Raw genomic sequence first — 17,500 nt, forward strand, 5'->3', positions numbered from 1 at the left:
TGTCACTGCGCCAGTGAGGAACATGGACCTTTATTTAACTTTTCATAACAAGCTGTCAAATTAAATTAATAAACAACTCATACCACAGCATCTCATAAAACAAAATACCAACGTTCTATCTAAAGTTTCCTCATTAACCAGGACACATTAATTATTTAGCGATTGGGTTCATTTATTAATAAAAATCATATTTATTTTCTGCATGTGATGATTAATTGCTTTTTTCATAATACCAAGAATGAGAATAGCATGAGACCTAGAAGAAAAATAGTGGCCATGAACTGTGTATCAAAAGCACTTGACTTTTTTTTGTATGTATTATAGCGAGCACATGTTATATGAACACATTCAAGTTGGAGATGGAAACACTTGACTTTTTTATTTTACAGCGAGCACTTGTTATATGAACATATTCAAGTTGCAGATGTAAAGCGCAGAGGCTCATTTGAACCTTTAGACTGAGCAGAGATTGGCCCGCTAACTTAGAAACAAAGAATATTCCACAGGAATATTTGCTTTGTTTGTCCGGTCCCTTGACAGATGACCTGCTTCCAGGGTTCACTTAAGTGCGCTGCTGCTCAAGTCAATTGTGAATTGAAAGGGAGGTTTCTTTCCTCTACAAAGGAGAGAAAAAAGTAATTGGGAAAGTTTTATTAACCTTTAATTCCCCTTAACGCTGGACAGAAAAAAAAAACCTTTTACATTTAGTGACTTTCAAGTGGCAGTGATTTTAACTCGGATGGTGTCTGTCCTCTGGGTTTCCTCTCCAGTCTGAAACGGCAGCTTATAAACACAGGACTGATTGCTTTATTCTCTACAGCTTAATTAGGCTGACTAATTTGGCACATTGTTGTGCATATTTCTTCACGATTGAGCAAGCTGGCATTAAGTTTATCGGCACTGTTTTTTTTTTTTCTAGGGTAAGTGATCGCATTAAAAGAGGAAATGAATTGCTATCACACCGAATCATGTTCAGGGAAAACGATTGTCACTTGAGGACACGGAGCACTGGCCCCTCTTCTTTTTCAAGACACGTCATCAGGACCTTTGTGCATCTGTGCTTGCATCTCGTCCCAGTTCATGTGGCAGATATGTGACCGCGTCAGGATATGGAAAGGAAGAAGGGAAAGGACCTCTGCAGGTCCTTATACCAGTCCAGGGCATCACACTTATTTACACTAATGCCACTTCAGTTGCAAATGTCCATCGATTGCAAGTAAGCCTTTCCACAAACAGGACTTTCAATGTAGTATCAGCACATCAATACTCAGGTGGGGCCGAGCTCACATTATATATACAGGACATGTTCACAGTATAGATACATGCTCACAGTATACATACATGGTCACAGTTTATTTACATACTCACAGTATAGATACACACTCACAGCAGGCTATAGATACATGGTCACAGTTTACATGATGACAGTATAGATACATGCTCACAGCAGGCTATAGATACATGGTCACAGTTTACATGATGACAGTATAGATACACACTCACAGGATAGATACACACTTACAGTATATAGATACACACTCACAGGATAGATACACACTCACAGTATAGATACACACTCACAGTATATAGATACACACTCACAGGATAGATACACACTTACAGTATATAGATACACACTCACAGGATAGATACACACTCACAGTATATAGATACACACTCACAGTATATAGATACACACTCACAGTATATAGATACACACTCACAGTATATAGATACACACTCACAGTATAGATACACACTCACAATATAGATACATGCTCACAGTATATAGATACACACTCACAGTATATAGATACACACTCACAGTATATAGATACACACTCACAGTATATAGATACACACTCACAGTATATAGATACACACTCACAGTATATAGATACACACTCACAGTATAGATACACACTCACAGTATAGATACATGCTGACACTATTGATACACACTCACAGTATAGATACACACTCACAATATAGATACATGCTCACAGTATATAGATACACACTCACAGTATATAGATACACACTCACAGTATATAGATACACACTCACAGTATATAGATACACACTCACAGTATATAGATACACACTCACAGTATAGATACACACTCACAATATAGATACATGCTCACAGTATATAGATACACACTCACAGTATATAGATACACACTCACAGTATATAGATACACACTCACAGTATATAGATACACACTCACAGTATATAGATACACACTCACATTATATAGATACACACTCACAGTATAGTTACACACTCACAGTATAGATACATGCTGACACTATAGATACACACTCACAGTATAGATACATGCTGACACTATAGATACACACTCACAGTATAGATACATGCTGACACTATAGATACATGCTCACAGTATAGATACATGCTGACACTATAGATACATGCTGACACTATAGATACATGCTCACACTATAGATACATGCTCACACTATAGATACATGCTGACAGTATAGATACACACTCACAGTATAGATACATGCTCACAGTATATATACATGCTGACACTATAGATACATGCTCACAGTATAGATACATGCTTGCACTATACATTTTACTGCAAGTGTAAATTCAACAAATGTGCACGATGGGATTGAATGAAATGTTTTATCTGAGTAAACATTGTTTAATCCTAAATCCACCGTCCCAGTACAACATTCATGGCTATTGGATGGGTGATATTTTGGTGTTGCAGATAAGTTGGCATTATGTGGTGGGCTAGTGTTGGGTTATCCAACAAACTCTCACTATTGCAGAGTAAATGAAGACAGACAGTGATAGACACAGACACAGTATAGATACACACTCACAATATAGATACATGCTCACAGTATATAGATACACACTCACAGTATATAGATACACACTCACAGTATATAGATACACACTCACAGTATAGATACACACTCACAGTATAGATACATGCTGACACTATTGATACACACTCACAGTATAGATACACACTCACAATATAGATACATGCTCACAGTATATAGATACACACTCACAGTATATAGATACACACTCACAGTATATAGATACACACTCACAGTATATAGATACACACTCACAGTATATAGATACACACTCACAGTATATAGATACACACTCACAGTATAGATACACACTCACAATATAGATACATGCTCACAGTATATAGATACACACTCACAGTATATAGATACACACTCACAGTATATAGATACACACTCACAGTATATAGATACACACTCACAGTATATAGATACACACTCACATTATATAGATACACACTCACAGTATAGTTACACACTCACAGTATAGATACATGCTGACACTATAGATACACACTCACAGTATAGATACATGCTGACACTATAGATACATGCTCACAGTATAGATACATGCTGACACTATAGATACATGCTCACAGTATAGATACATGCTCACACTATAGATACATGCTGACACTATAGATACATGCTCACACTATAGATACATGCTCACACTATAGATACATGCTGACAGTATAGATACACACTCACAGTATAGATACATGCTCACACTATAGATACATGCTGACAGTATAGATACACACTCACAGTATAGATACATGCTCACAGTATATATACATGCTGACACTATAGATACATGCTCACAGTATAGATACATGCTTGCACTATACATTTTACTGCAAGTGTAAATTCAACAAATGTGCACGATGGGATTGAATGAAATGTTTTATCTGAGTAAACATTGTTTAATCCTAAATCCACCGTCCCAGTACAACATTCATGGCTATTGGATGGGTGATATTTTGGTGTTGCAGATAAGTTGGCATTATGTGGTGGGCTAGTGTTGGGTTATCCAACAAACTCTCACTATTGCAGCGTAAATGAAGACAGACAGTGATAGCAATACATTACATACAAAGCCACACACAACATCCTTATGTAAGGAGTATGCAGGAGTATGACATGTGTGTGTGTGTCTGTGTTTGTGTGTGTGTGTGTGTGTGTGTGTGTGTGCGCGAGAGTATGATGTAGCCAAATGTTGTGAAGTCCTTTTTTTATTTTATTTTTTTTAGTTATTTTATTTTGAGTATTTGAGCTTTATCCCTCTCCCTGTCTCTTGTTTTCTGTCTTTATTTTCTCTCACCTACATACTCACACACTCACAAAAACCCACACATACAGACACACACACACACAAACCCACACACACACTCGCAAAACCACACACTCACTCACAAACACACACCCTCACAAATACACAAACACACACTCACACACAGACAAACACACATATTGTATCTGCCCCTGAAAGTCCTGAGTCACTGGCCCCCGCGGTTGCACCAAGCTTTTATCAGCTGCAGTAGCTGGCGACAATTAGTGTCAGTGGTGTGATGTGTTAGGGATCAGGGGCCCGGGAGCCGTGAGGAGCAAGGCCCTTGATTGGGTGCCAGCACACACACACACACACACACACACACACACACACACACACACACACACACACACACACAGAGCCGTGAGGAGCAAGGCCCTTGATTGGGTGCCAGGCCCAGGATCCGCACACGCTGGCTGAGAAGCGTGGATGAGAGCCAGACCGTCCATTAGAGACCTGCACAAGGTCAGCCGGCCTGTCTCTCCTCTCCCATTCCTGCCAACGCAGGGAGAGAGGGGGTTAGTGAGGCACGGGGGTTATATATATATATATATATATATAAATATATGGAAAGAGGGAATGAGATGTGCAAAATAGGAGGGAGAGAGAGAAAGGGAGGGAATTGGAGAGGGAAATAGGAGGCAGAGAGAGAAATAGGGGGACAGCGGGTGAGTGAACAATGGAGAGAGAAAGAGTGAGAGAAAGAGAGAGAGAGTAAGAGTGAGAGAGATAGAGAAAGACAGAAAGCATTATTCCCCAACACCCAAAACCCAGCCGCTCCACACTTGGTGTCAAAGGTTATGGCCTGACCAAACTCAGCCATTGCACTGAAGTGTAGAGGCTGCCAGAATGCCAACAGAGCCCCAAAAAAGTCATGAAACCACCCTGAGATTCTCTGCCAGACTATACCGCTTTGTACCAGGACCGCACCGCAGTGTGTGTGTGTGTGTGTGTGTGTGTGTAAAATATATATGTCTAGAGAGGGGAAGCTTGAACTACATAAAGATGAAGGGAAAGATAGCCTCATGGAAGTGGAGGCTTGTGTGTGTTTACTAATGTATGTTTCTTTATGGAGAGAAAGAGAAAGAAAGAGAGAGAAAGAGATAGAAAGGGAGAGAGGAAAGGGGGCGAGAGGATATATTCTGCATTTCTTGTCTTTCAGAGAGACAGTGTCATGCGCTGTTAGAAGATAAGGCAGCTGACTCACCTTGACAAGGCCACAGGGGCTGTGATGAGAGTGCAAGCGTGAGAGAGATAGAAAGAGAGAGAGAGAGAGAAAGAGAGAAAGAAAGTGAGAGAGAGAGAGAGAGAGAGAGAGTCAAACGAGGGACAGGACCAACAAGATTACACCCAGCAGAGGTTCATTATCCCTTTTAGCCCAGGTTAATATCTCACACATCTACACACACATCTACACACACATCCACACACACATCTACACACACGTCTCCTTGACAGCCCAGGCGTATTCTAACAAACATCATCATATCCGTGCATTCAGTTTCATTTGAATTAACCTCCTGCCCGTGGTCAAGATCATAGAATAAGACAAAAAAAAAAAGAAATGAAACATTAGACTTCCTACAGTCATCCAAAATGTAGTTAACGATCAATTCAATTCAATGAAGTTAACGAGTCAAATTCAAAATGTAGTTACAGTAGCAAGTCAAATTGACTCCTAACAGCACCTATGCATAAAGCATGTGTACATGACATTGAAAACATATCCTCATTTTCATTTTGTGTTTACCCAGTTGTCCCAATTACTGTAAATTAGGAAAAGTCATTAAATATGAAGCAAAACAAATTATGTCAATCATTTACAGTATTTAGTGACTTTAAACATTGAATGGGCTCAAAATGACCCCAATCATAATAGGAGGGTTAAAGCCGCCACCAGGAAGACCTAAAGGCCCGGCACTAAAAGGCCTGCATCAAAGAAGAGTGCCATATAGAAGTTCTGTGGAAATGGCCGACCAGTCTCTCAAAGCACTTTGAGATGGGGTGAGTGCAACTGGAGCCGTGGAGTGCTTCAGCACAATGGTGGCGGGCTTAACACTTGTGAAGACAACTACCTGGGCCAAGGACAGGTTGAAAATGTCCTTGAAGACCCTTGGACAGCAGGTCTGCACACACTCTATGGCTGCTAATGCATATGCCCCTGGCTTCTACCCTCTCCTCAGAAGCTGGATACAAATCACTTCAGGCAGGTGGCAACCTGAAAGGAGGGTAATAATGGACATGTGGGTTTGCTTTTCTTCAGGTGGCCTTACCAGGTCTGTCCATTCTCACTCAAACTTTTTATACGGTAATTGTGTGAATGAAAAAGTGATGTGAGGCCTGGAACTGACGCCCTCTGTAGAGTGAGACAGAGAGAGAGAGAGAGCTGTGATGAGTTCTCTGAAGGATATATCACACATCCACTTATTTGTATTTATCTTTTGAGAGCCACACAATCTCCTTTGACAACATTACTGTAGATCACTGTAGATGGAAAGATGCTGTGTTTGGACAGACACATATGGTTATATGCTTGAATAAGAAAACGTTTTTTTTATTTTAGCAGAAAGTTTATTTCCATTATTTAGTTTTTTTGGCTTGCACACTTCTTAATATCTCTAATAGTAATAGAGTCTACAGATAAGGCAAACATAGATGTAACTGTTCCTGAAGAGTTGTTTCCACTATTACAGTACTGCTCTATGTGTAAGTCATAGGCTATCAGTGAAAGACAGTGATTGAAGAATGCAATTACAGTACATTTGCCACACTCAATTATTACATCTATTGTGAGAGGCAAAATTACATATTAACACTGTCTTCTGATACTTGGCTTGGATTGACGTATTTCCAAGATGCAATGCAGAGGAGAATGTTACCGTAAATGCGAAATTCAAACATGTAAAAGTTTGACACCAAATGCAGAGGACAGAATGGATCACCTTTACTGTAGGGCACCTAACCCCGATCACTGCTCCCCGGGCGCCGCCAAAGGCAGCTCACTGCTCCGGGTTAGTGTCCTTAACTTCACTGTGTGTGTTCACTGGGTGCTGTGTGTCACTACCCTGGATGGGTCAAATTCAGAGGTGGAAATCAGAGTGTGTGTCATTCACTGTTTTGGACATACTGCAGTAGATACGTAGCATATTCATACCTTTTTGTTATAATGTTGTAAGCCTATGTAGTGCAGTAGCATGTGCAATTTTAGCATATTGCAGCATTTTAGAAATATTTTAGAAATATGTGTTTGCTGTTATATTACAAACTTTATTACTATAGTCCAAAGAAGTGTTTGTCTGTGTGTTTTTTTTTTCTCTTTTAGCTCTAAGTACATCATTACTTTAGCTTACACAGGATGTCAGCTATGTTGACAGAATCACATGGACAAAATCTGTATGGATCTAACTCTGTTCTGTCACAGAACTGCCACAGATGGGCCAGACCGGGGCCAGACCGGGGCCAGACCTGAGCCGGTGAGTGGCTGTTCAGAATGGCACCACATTGTCTAATACATTATTTCACCACATTGTTCTCTTTTAAACTGAACAACCCCTCAACACGTGCACTTCACCTGATTGACATCTCTCAATGCAGGCTCCACACAGACGGAGTTATTGCAAGTCTATTTAGACTGCAGCGTAGAGATGTCTTTTTTTTCTTCCTATTGGGACGGTAATCAACCATACCAAAAGGAGATTTAAAGCCCATATATGTGTGCTTCCAAGGGGGAACCCATGGTAGGATCTCAGTCTGTCAGCCCCAAGCATATTGTCAACATAGCTGACATCTTGTGTAAGCTAAAGTAATGATGTACTTAGAGCTAATGGTGTATGACTCAGAGGGAAAAAGTCATGTGTGTTTCTACTTATTTACAGTTTGCTTTTGACGCTACTGTTCATAGACTGTCTATACCTTAATCTGCTTGTGTACGTACACAGTTCATCTACTTTATATACCTTAATCTGCTTGTGTACGTACACAGTTCATCTACTTTATATACCTTAATCTGCTTGTGTATGCTACACAGTTCATCTACTTTATATACCTTAATCTGCTTGTGTATGCTACACAGTTCATCTACTTTATATACCTTAATCTGCTTGTGTATGCTACACAGTTCATCTACTTTATATACCTTAATCTGCTTGTGTATGCTACACAGTTCATCTACTTTATATACCTTAATCTGCTTGTGTATGCTACACAGTTCATCTACTTTATGTACCTTAATATGCTTGTGGATGTTACACTGTTCATATATTTTATAAACCTTAATCTATTTGTGTATGTTACACAGTTCATATAAATTGAAACCTTTTTTTACTTAAGTGGGTGTTGACAAGTACATTACTGAACACTTCTTTCTGTGTGTACGTATAGATGGGTATTTCACAGACTGTGTTTGGATTTTAATTGTATTGTTCTTGCAGTGTTCTTCCTCTCCACCACTTATGAAAGCCTCCTGTCCACTGTTGTCAGGCTGGATTAGCGTAGCGAGGTCAACCTCCGACAGCAGCAAATTAGCTTCTCACGTCTGGACTTCATGTAGAAACGGCACAGCATTGCATTGAGAGTGTCCAACATTCTTACCCTCACTGAAATATGCAGTGTCTCCATAAAATATGCAGTGTGATTAAAGAGAAGGAAGGTTGAAGGCAAATGTTTTGGCATCTGTGTCTCTTTGATTGTGCTATCACAGGATGGCTCATTTAGCATGGCTTGGGGGCTACTGGACTGTGGGAACTGTCGACACAAGGGGGGTGAAAAAGTTTGCATTACACATTCAGCTTACACATTCTGCTGCCTAATTAGCATGCTCCTAGCTGAACGAATACAATTTCCTTAGTCACAATTAAGTCTTTAATTAGTTTGTTTGTTTGTTCCCTTAGAACATTTTGTTTTCTTATGTTTTATTTAAATAATGTTTTGTGATCATAATCATAAAACCTATTTGAAAACAACTAGATATTTTCCAATAATTACTTTCAAAAAACAGTCAAAATGCGAGTGACTCACAAAAGGATACGGAAATGGAGCAGCATGTAATGTTTACAGCATAGAATGCTTTGTGTGTGTGTGTGTGTGTGTGTGTGTGTGTGTGTGTGTGTGTGTGTGTGTGTGTGTGTGTGTGTGTGTGTGTGTGTGTGTGTGTGTGTGTGTGTGTGTGTGTGTGTGTGTGTGTGTGTGTGTTTGACATGTTTGGTTTGTTTTCTTTGTCCATAAAAGTGGACTGACCAAATAGATTCGGAAATGAACCCACACCTCCGGTAATGACAAACAAACAGTAACAAAATATTTTCTGAAAGAAAGAAGGTGACAAATATAGCCAAACCTTTATACTGACTAACCGAAAGACAGAAAGAAAGAAATTGAGAAAGAATAAGACGACAGTAAGAACTAGAGAAGAGGTGCGTACCTTAGTATGAACATCTCATGTGCACTTGCAGAAAGGTGCTAGTTCTTGAAAGTTTAGCATACTTAAAGCCCTTAATGGTTATGAGATAAGTTTAGCATACTTAAAACCCTTCGTGGTTATGTGACACCCCTCACCTACACATGTGCAGCCGTGAATAATTGAGATTCAGTCGGGGGGGATCAGTGACTCTTGCTATGGCGTCTTCGGCAGCGGCGACAGATAACAGGGCTGATTACTTCCCAGGCTCTGGGTACGGCGTGGCGCGGCACGGCAAGGGGAATTCTCTCCGTCGACTGTGGAGCACAAGATAAGAGGAGGAAGACGGAAGGATGGAGATGCCTTCTTTCAGGCCCTGGGACTGGATGGGGGAGGGGAAGGGGTGGGGGGCAGGGGGGGGTGCAGACATCGTGGCCTGCATAGTGAGAACTTTCTCAAAGTGAACAAAGGCATCAAAAGGCTGAGGAGAAGCAGGGATTATTTAAATAGTAGGTGTATTAGAAGTCCTCACCGTTCTTTAAGTCATCAACAAAAACCTCCTCTCTTCTTTATTCACACACTGTCTGAGAAGGGGGGGGGTGAGAATGTGAAGACGATGAGAGCGAGCGAGGGAGAGAAACTGGATGAAAAGATCATTCCAGTGGGCTTAACCAGCATTACTGCATGTTATACAAGGGAATCAGGCACACAATCAGACACCTATGACAGACGTGGAGGACTGAGTATTGTCTTCAAATCACTCTCCTTGTCAGATGCCCATTATTGGTTATTTTACATATTATTGGCTATATTACATAGGCACTCTTACAGAGTACAAATACTCTTAAATTGAGTGTCATATTATTGGTTATATATCATAATCACTCTTGCAGAGTACCAATACTCTTAAAAAGAGTGTCATATTATTGGTTATATATCATAACCACTCTTGTACTCCTCTACTCCCAGTTCCAATGCTCTATTTAGCATACCAATGAGATCTGACGCATGGGATGTCAACGTTCTGCTCAAAGCCTCAGTATTCAAATTCAAAGTTGCTATGTTGTGTAATTAAAGATGGCAATACTCACATACAACAAGGGCTGTGTTATATGAAGTATCGCTGGACCTAAATTAAGTTACTAAATTATGGATATTTAGAAAAAAATCCCCCTGCTTCAACAACCATGTGTGTCTGTCTGTCAGGCCTTTGTAGCACATATAAGCTGCATGAGTCTCATTGAGCCTCGGTAGAAGTGCATGTTTTCCAAAGGGTCCTAAGGGTTAAGGCAATGAATATAATGAAACTGTAATGAACAGTGTCATTATGCGATCATAAATTAATGCTGTAAAAATAATAATGAATTCTATATTATCTGTAATGAAGGATGAAGCTGATTAAAATCATTAAATAATTAAAAAACCCTGGCCATAGAAAAATCCATGCTTCTGAAGACCAAAAGAGAGGACCATTTCTCCTTGCCTTATGCAGGGATGTCATAGTGACATTTGCAACCAACAAGGGATGTTTTAGCTCTGCCCTCCTCCCGCTAAATGAGAGATCGTCCTTGATCTGGTATGCATGGGAAGCGGGCGCATAAAGTACATAAAAAAAGAAAGCATGCATGCAAAGTCCTCAAGGTTAATTTACGCTTAACTCTTATTAAGTGCACGTCTGTAGGGGCTTCATTAGGATGACATCACAGTTGCCAGTGCGAACGAGATTAACCTTGTGGAGGAGGCACCCATCCTTTTTACACAGCCCAATACGCCTGCTGTGCTCAGACCCCAGCCACTATACTGGACCAACACAGTCCACAGTCTCTCTCTCTCTCTCTCTTACTCTCTCTCTCTATATATATATATATCTCTCTCTCTATATATAAATCTCTCTCTCTCTCTCTCTCCATATATATATATATATATATATATATACACTATCTCTCTCTCTCTCCCTCTCTCTCTTTCTCTCTCTCTCTCTATTTCTCGCTCTCTCTCTCTCTCTCTCTCTCTATCTCTCTATCTCTCTGTCTCTCTCTCTTTCTCTCCCTCACTTACAACACACACACATACTAACACACACACACACACACATACATGTGCAAAATACATAACATTGTGTAAATGCAAGTTCACACACACATACATGCACTTGATAAGAGCATGCACCCTATGCTGTGAGACCTTACTATGCTGAAAACAATCAAATAATGTTAATACTGGTGGGAACATTTGGATTAAAATGCTGTAACAAAAGAGTTTCAAAGTTTCAAACTTACAAAAACCTCCAAATTCACACTTTTGCTTTACAGACTTAAGCATTGTTGGCCATTTTCTAAAGGACCATGAAATATTGTTGTCTTTGAACGTTCACTTTCCTATCCACAGTTCACATTCCACAGTTGTGTTAAGGGAGGCTTTACAGAATGACGGAAGACCCCGGCAAAAATCAACAAGCATTAGAAGTTTAACTGGACAACTGGCTTTCAGACACAACTGAATGAAGCCATTCAACAGTGTGCCCCCTGCTGTAGAGAGTACGTACTACAGACTCACTGCCGATGGTAGCACGGACGCCAGTTCAATGGAACATTAACCATGCAATATGTAGATGAGAACATGGAGATTCACTCTGATGTCCTTGGATCTTACAGTGCTCCCAGCAGCAGAGGAGAGACCTTGTTCAAGTTCATTAATGGTGTAGTTCTCAGGCTGAACATCTCAACATACAGTATGTCTCCAGGGATACTCTGCTTTTGATGGAGCTAGTAGTGTATCAGCATGCTTTTCTGGTGTTCAGGTGCGACTCAAAGAACTCTGGCCTCTGAAGAAGTCTGAACTCTGAACTCTTGAGTGTCGGTTCATCGACTGGCCAACCACTCACTTGACTTAGTTCTTCCAAAGCCACCTGCGAGGTGAGTCTTACTGCTGATTCCATGAACTTTGTGTGGTAATCTGTGAGTCATCCAAATGCAAGGCGCAATACCAGTCAAAGTTGAAGTAGAAGCTGCGACGAAGTAGTTGCCATACTGGCCATATGTCCAGCAAGATAACCCAAACTCTACGATAGCTATCAAGCGTGTATGTAATGCCTACAGAGAAATCCTTGGAGCTCTTGAGCAGCTTAAGGACGACAGAGGTGTGAGGGGAGGCACCAGAGCCAAGATTGGAGGCCTGTATAAGCAATCAATGAAAGCTGAAGCCTACTTTGGCCTCCTGTGTTGTGGAGCACTTTTGGAGCTGTGCGAGTCGGTGGCCAGGGGTTTACAGAACACCAAAGCCAGGGTACTGGGGGCACTGTTTAGAAAGCACCTTAGAAAGCACATGGAAGAACTTGTGTGTGTGTGTGTGTGTGTGTGTGTGTGTGTGTTTGTCTACATGGAAGAACTTGTGTGTGTGTGTGTGTGTTTCTACATGGAAGAACTTGTGTGTGTGTGTCCACATGGAATAACTTGTGTATATGTGTGTGTGTGTGTGTGTCCACATGGAAGAACTTGTGTGTGTGTGTGTGTGTGTGTGTGTGTCTGTCCACATGGAAGAACTTGAGTGTGTGTGTGTGTGTGTTCACATGGAATAACTTGTGTATATGTGTGTGTCCACATGGAAGAACTTGTGTATGTGTGTGTGTGTGTGTGTGTGTGTGTGTGTCCGTATTGAAGAACTTGTGTGTGTGTGTGTGTGTGTGTGTGTGTGTGTGTGAGTGTGTGTCTACATGGAAGCACTTCAAGATGATGCAGTGGTGGTGAATATTCACATGTTATTCATAATGGGATGAAAATAACAGGTGATGCTGAGTTGCTCAAAACCCATGTCTGTTATCAGTACATGTCTCGGCAGCATGAGTTTTATGAAGCAGTGGACTTCAGTGGATTCAACGAAGAGTGCAGGAAAACAGCAGGTCTCAGAGGGGGATCGGTAAAGGCTGATTTATGCTTCCTTACGTAAGCGTAAGCGCAAGCGCAAGAGGCCGCGCAAGCCCCTTGCGCGACCCTTGCGCGACTTCTTACGTCTTGCGTGCGTCGGCCCCTTTTTCTAGACTTGCGTCATTTTTTACGTAAGCCCTTACGCGAGCCTCGCAGCCTGCATTCTATCAACGAATGATACGAGATGAGGTTACTAAAATATTCTGCATGTCTACTCAGTTTTACAGTGCTTCCCAAGTAAAGGTTTGGAAATAACTTCAAGCTTCAGACTTTCTGTTAGGGAACCTGTTATCTATCTGCAGAGCAAATGTCAGGCTCATACAAAAACATTAACGTGAATTACTTGATGCTAATACCTAGCGCGGTGTCTATAGGATTTTCCATATACGTTAGCATTAAGCTAACGTATTTTCTACCACAGTTAAACATGCAATACTATGTGATTGTTTTTAGAAAACGAATGTTACGTGATGAGATTACTCAAATGTAGTCTGCATGTCTGCTCAGTTTAACAGTGCTACCCAAGCAAAGGTTTGAAAAGAACTTCAAGCTTCAGACTTTCTGTTAGGGACACAGCTTTCTATCTGCCAGGCAAATGGCAGGCTCATGACAACACGCGCAACCTTTGGGAGCATGAACTGCACCGAGTAAATTTTGCGCAACCGTTAACCCCCAACGCTGTAGCATGCAGCCGCCTTAAGGCAGCCAACAACACACAAACAGTGAATGCAGATTCCCTTGAACTTTGATAGAGACTGAATGAAGATCCAGCTGAAAATGATCTGAGACGTCTTCGCCGATTCTCTCTGACACTGTCAAAGACATAGCCACAAGGATATCTAAACTCCAACCACAAACAAGGGCTATTTTCAAACAACCCGAAAAAACCTCATTAAACTCTCCATCTATCACCCCATCTCAATCTGCGAGAACATTTTCCACTATGCACCGTTTGAAGACACGGTTACGCCAAACAACGTCACCAACAACATTGGCACACCTCTCATGCATGTTCATAGCCATATTTTGGAAAGTCTGGACATTGAGTACCAACCCAGACAGAGGGGCCACATGTTGAGTTCTGTGATGCAGGCAGTAAGACAACGTTCTTTTTCCAGGTCCAGAGTGCTTCACTGGGACTCAATCATTATCCATAATGTCAAAAATGACCAAGGATCTCTTGCCTCAATTACTATAGACCTATTGCACTAGCTTTGTGGCCATGAAGTCATTTCAGCACATCATCGTTTGCTATCTGAAATCCAACACCACCCCTCTGATGGATACTTAGCAGTTAGGTTGCCAGGCCAACAGGTCTGCTGAGGATGCTTAGCCCTCCACCACACACTCCAACACCTATGGCTGCATCCTATTATCAACTTCAGCCATGAAAACAATAAACCTGGCCAATCTTTTCAATAAACTGCTGGACATGAATATTGACCCCCTTCCATTTGCTACCGGATCTAGAGCAGCCTGTGGGGAAGACAGATGAATAGCCTTTCATTTCGCCCTGTGACCCTCAGCAGAGACGCCCCCCAGCACAGATGCCCCCCAGGGCTGTGTTCTCTCACCCTGGCTTTTCTCCCTCTACACAAACCACTTGACATCCCGCCACAGTTCAGTCACCACTCGTACTGTAAATATGCAGTTGACACAACCATAATTGGACTGCCAACAACAGAGACCATGAGCAGGGAGCCCAAGCATTCACTTGGTGCCTTGACAACAACCACCAGCTCAACACATCTGACACTTGGTGCCTTGACAACAACCACCAGCTCAACACATCTGACACTTGGTGCCTTGACAACAACCACCAGCTCAACACATCTGACACTTGGTGCCTTGACAACAACCACCAGCTCAACACATCTGACACTTGGTGCCTTGACAACAACCACCAGCTCAACACATCTGAAACACAACACACCATGCACAGCCCCCTCCCTAAAATCCCTGTTGTCATTGAAAGAGAACCCCTAATTACCAGCAACTCATTCAAATAGAACATAAACATGGACCACATTATACAATAAGCCCAGCAAAGACAGCTAAAAAAAGTCAAAGAAAATCGGAGCGTCCCTCTTCAGTTTTACACAGTCATCATTGAAAGCATACTCACACCATCCATAACAGTTTGGTACGGCAGCTCAGACAGTCACACACACACACACACAAAAGCTGCCGCGCACGGTCAATAAATCATCCAAGACTATTGGCAGCCCCCCTCCCATCAGTTGAATCACTTCATGACAAACGCACACTCAAAAGGACAAACGATCATCTCTTATCCCTCTCCCCCTGCTCTCCACCGCTCCAAGCTCATGCCCTCTAGGAGGCGCTAGAGGTCCCTGCCCACTAAAACATCCCCAACCCTGACAAAGGTACCTGCACGTAGATCTCCTGTGTCATTAGTGCAAATACTGTCTGTGTATTTTATTTGTGGCATCTGTGATTTCTCCTGCGTCAATATTGTCTGCGAATGTTTGTCTTGTGGCATCTGTATCTGTACATCAGTATTTTCTTCTGTGCTAATCATTGTTCTACAGTCTAATGTGATGCTGAGTGTCTAAAGTGATGCCTGATGCTAGTGATGATCTGATGCTATTGAACTGAGCTTGTTATGCTGTACTGAAACCGAATTCCACAGACCACAATTGTGTGCGTGATTCTGATGCTGGAGGAACACAGGATACAATACCTTCCTAGAAAACAGACTGTTCAGTTCCAGGGTTCCAGTGTCACGGGACACGCTCCCTGCATGAGTGCACTTGTGGTAAATAAGTCCACATGGCAGGCAGACAACAACAGAAAATTACCCTCATCCTGTTTGACAGCATCATTAAAAATTCAAGCAGAAAACAAAACTCAGACACATATTGACAGATTTGACGTGGCCGAATCTCAGCACTGGCTGCAGATCATGGTCATCCCGTTCTGGAAATGTTGACGATGCTTCAAAGGGTCAAAGTAAATCCTCTCCCACATGGCTAAAGGTTACTCTTTGATCCATGGAAGAGGATGAAGCGTATTTATTTATTTCGTCTTATTTATTTACCTACTTTGTGTTATTTATATATCCACTTACAGGCTTGTGTGGTTGATTCTGGGTAATAGAAACGAGGTGAGATAAAAAAAATAAAAAAAATGGTGTGTGTTTGCTGGCATAAAGAGACTCTAATAGACTCAGGCTTTGCCAAAGACAAGAGGAATGGATTGATGTCTCACAGTGGAAAGTTTCTTCCCAACGGGGGCTTCCCCTGAGACACAGTACACATGCTCTCTCTCTACCTCTACGGCTCACTCCCTCGCTCCCTCGCTCCCTCCTTCCTTCTCCCCTCCGTCTCAATCTATCACTCCTCTCAGCTTCCGGCTCTCAGGAAATGTTTCTTCGCCATGACAAAGAAAAGGAGGGAACAGTGGAGGTAAAATGGGATTTTTTTCCCATCCTGCATAAACACACCTTTGCATTCGGAGCTGGTCTCCATCTTATGATCTCTTGGGATGGGAAGGGTAATATTTGGCCATAGGGGAGATTGTGTTGTGTCAGCTTTTTCAGAGATGCACACTTGCAGTCGTAATAGAAAAATATTTGCAGTCATCACAAACATTTTTTGAAATCTTTGTTTTATCATTTTTTTGCAACATTTGTGTCTAGTATCTCTAGCCTGGATACCAGCCTGAACTCCGCCCACAAAATTTTTGGTCTGGGAGATTCAGTCTGGAGTCGAGCTAGTTGGGAGGGTTTAAACGGCCCCGAAAAGGGATCTGACCATTCAAATTGTAAGGGCGGGCTTTATACGTTGATGGACAGACATAGATAGAATACCGGTATACATCGAACAAAGATGGCGCCGTCTCGGGAGCTTAGTGGGACATATTTGATATGATTTAAGGTATCTACACGACTTTTTTTATGTCTACATTGACTCGGTTAGTTGTGTATACGCAACACCAATGTTGCCTAGGATTGTAGGTCTTAAC

Source organism: Sprattus sprattus (genome assembly GCF_963457725.1).
Source record: "Sprattus sprattus genome assembly, chromosome: 8".
Lineage (NCBI taxonomy): Eukaryota > Metazoa > Chordata > Actinopteri > Clupeiformes > Clupeidae > Sprattus > Sprattus sprattus.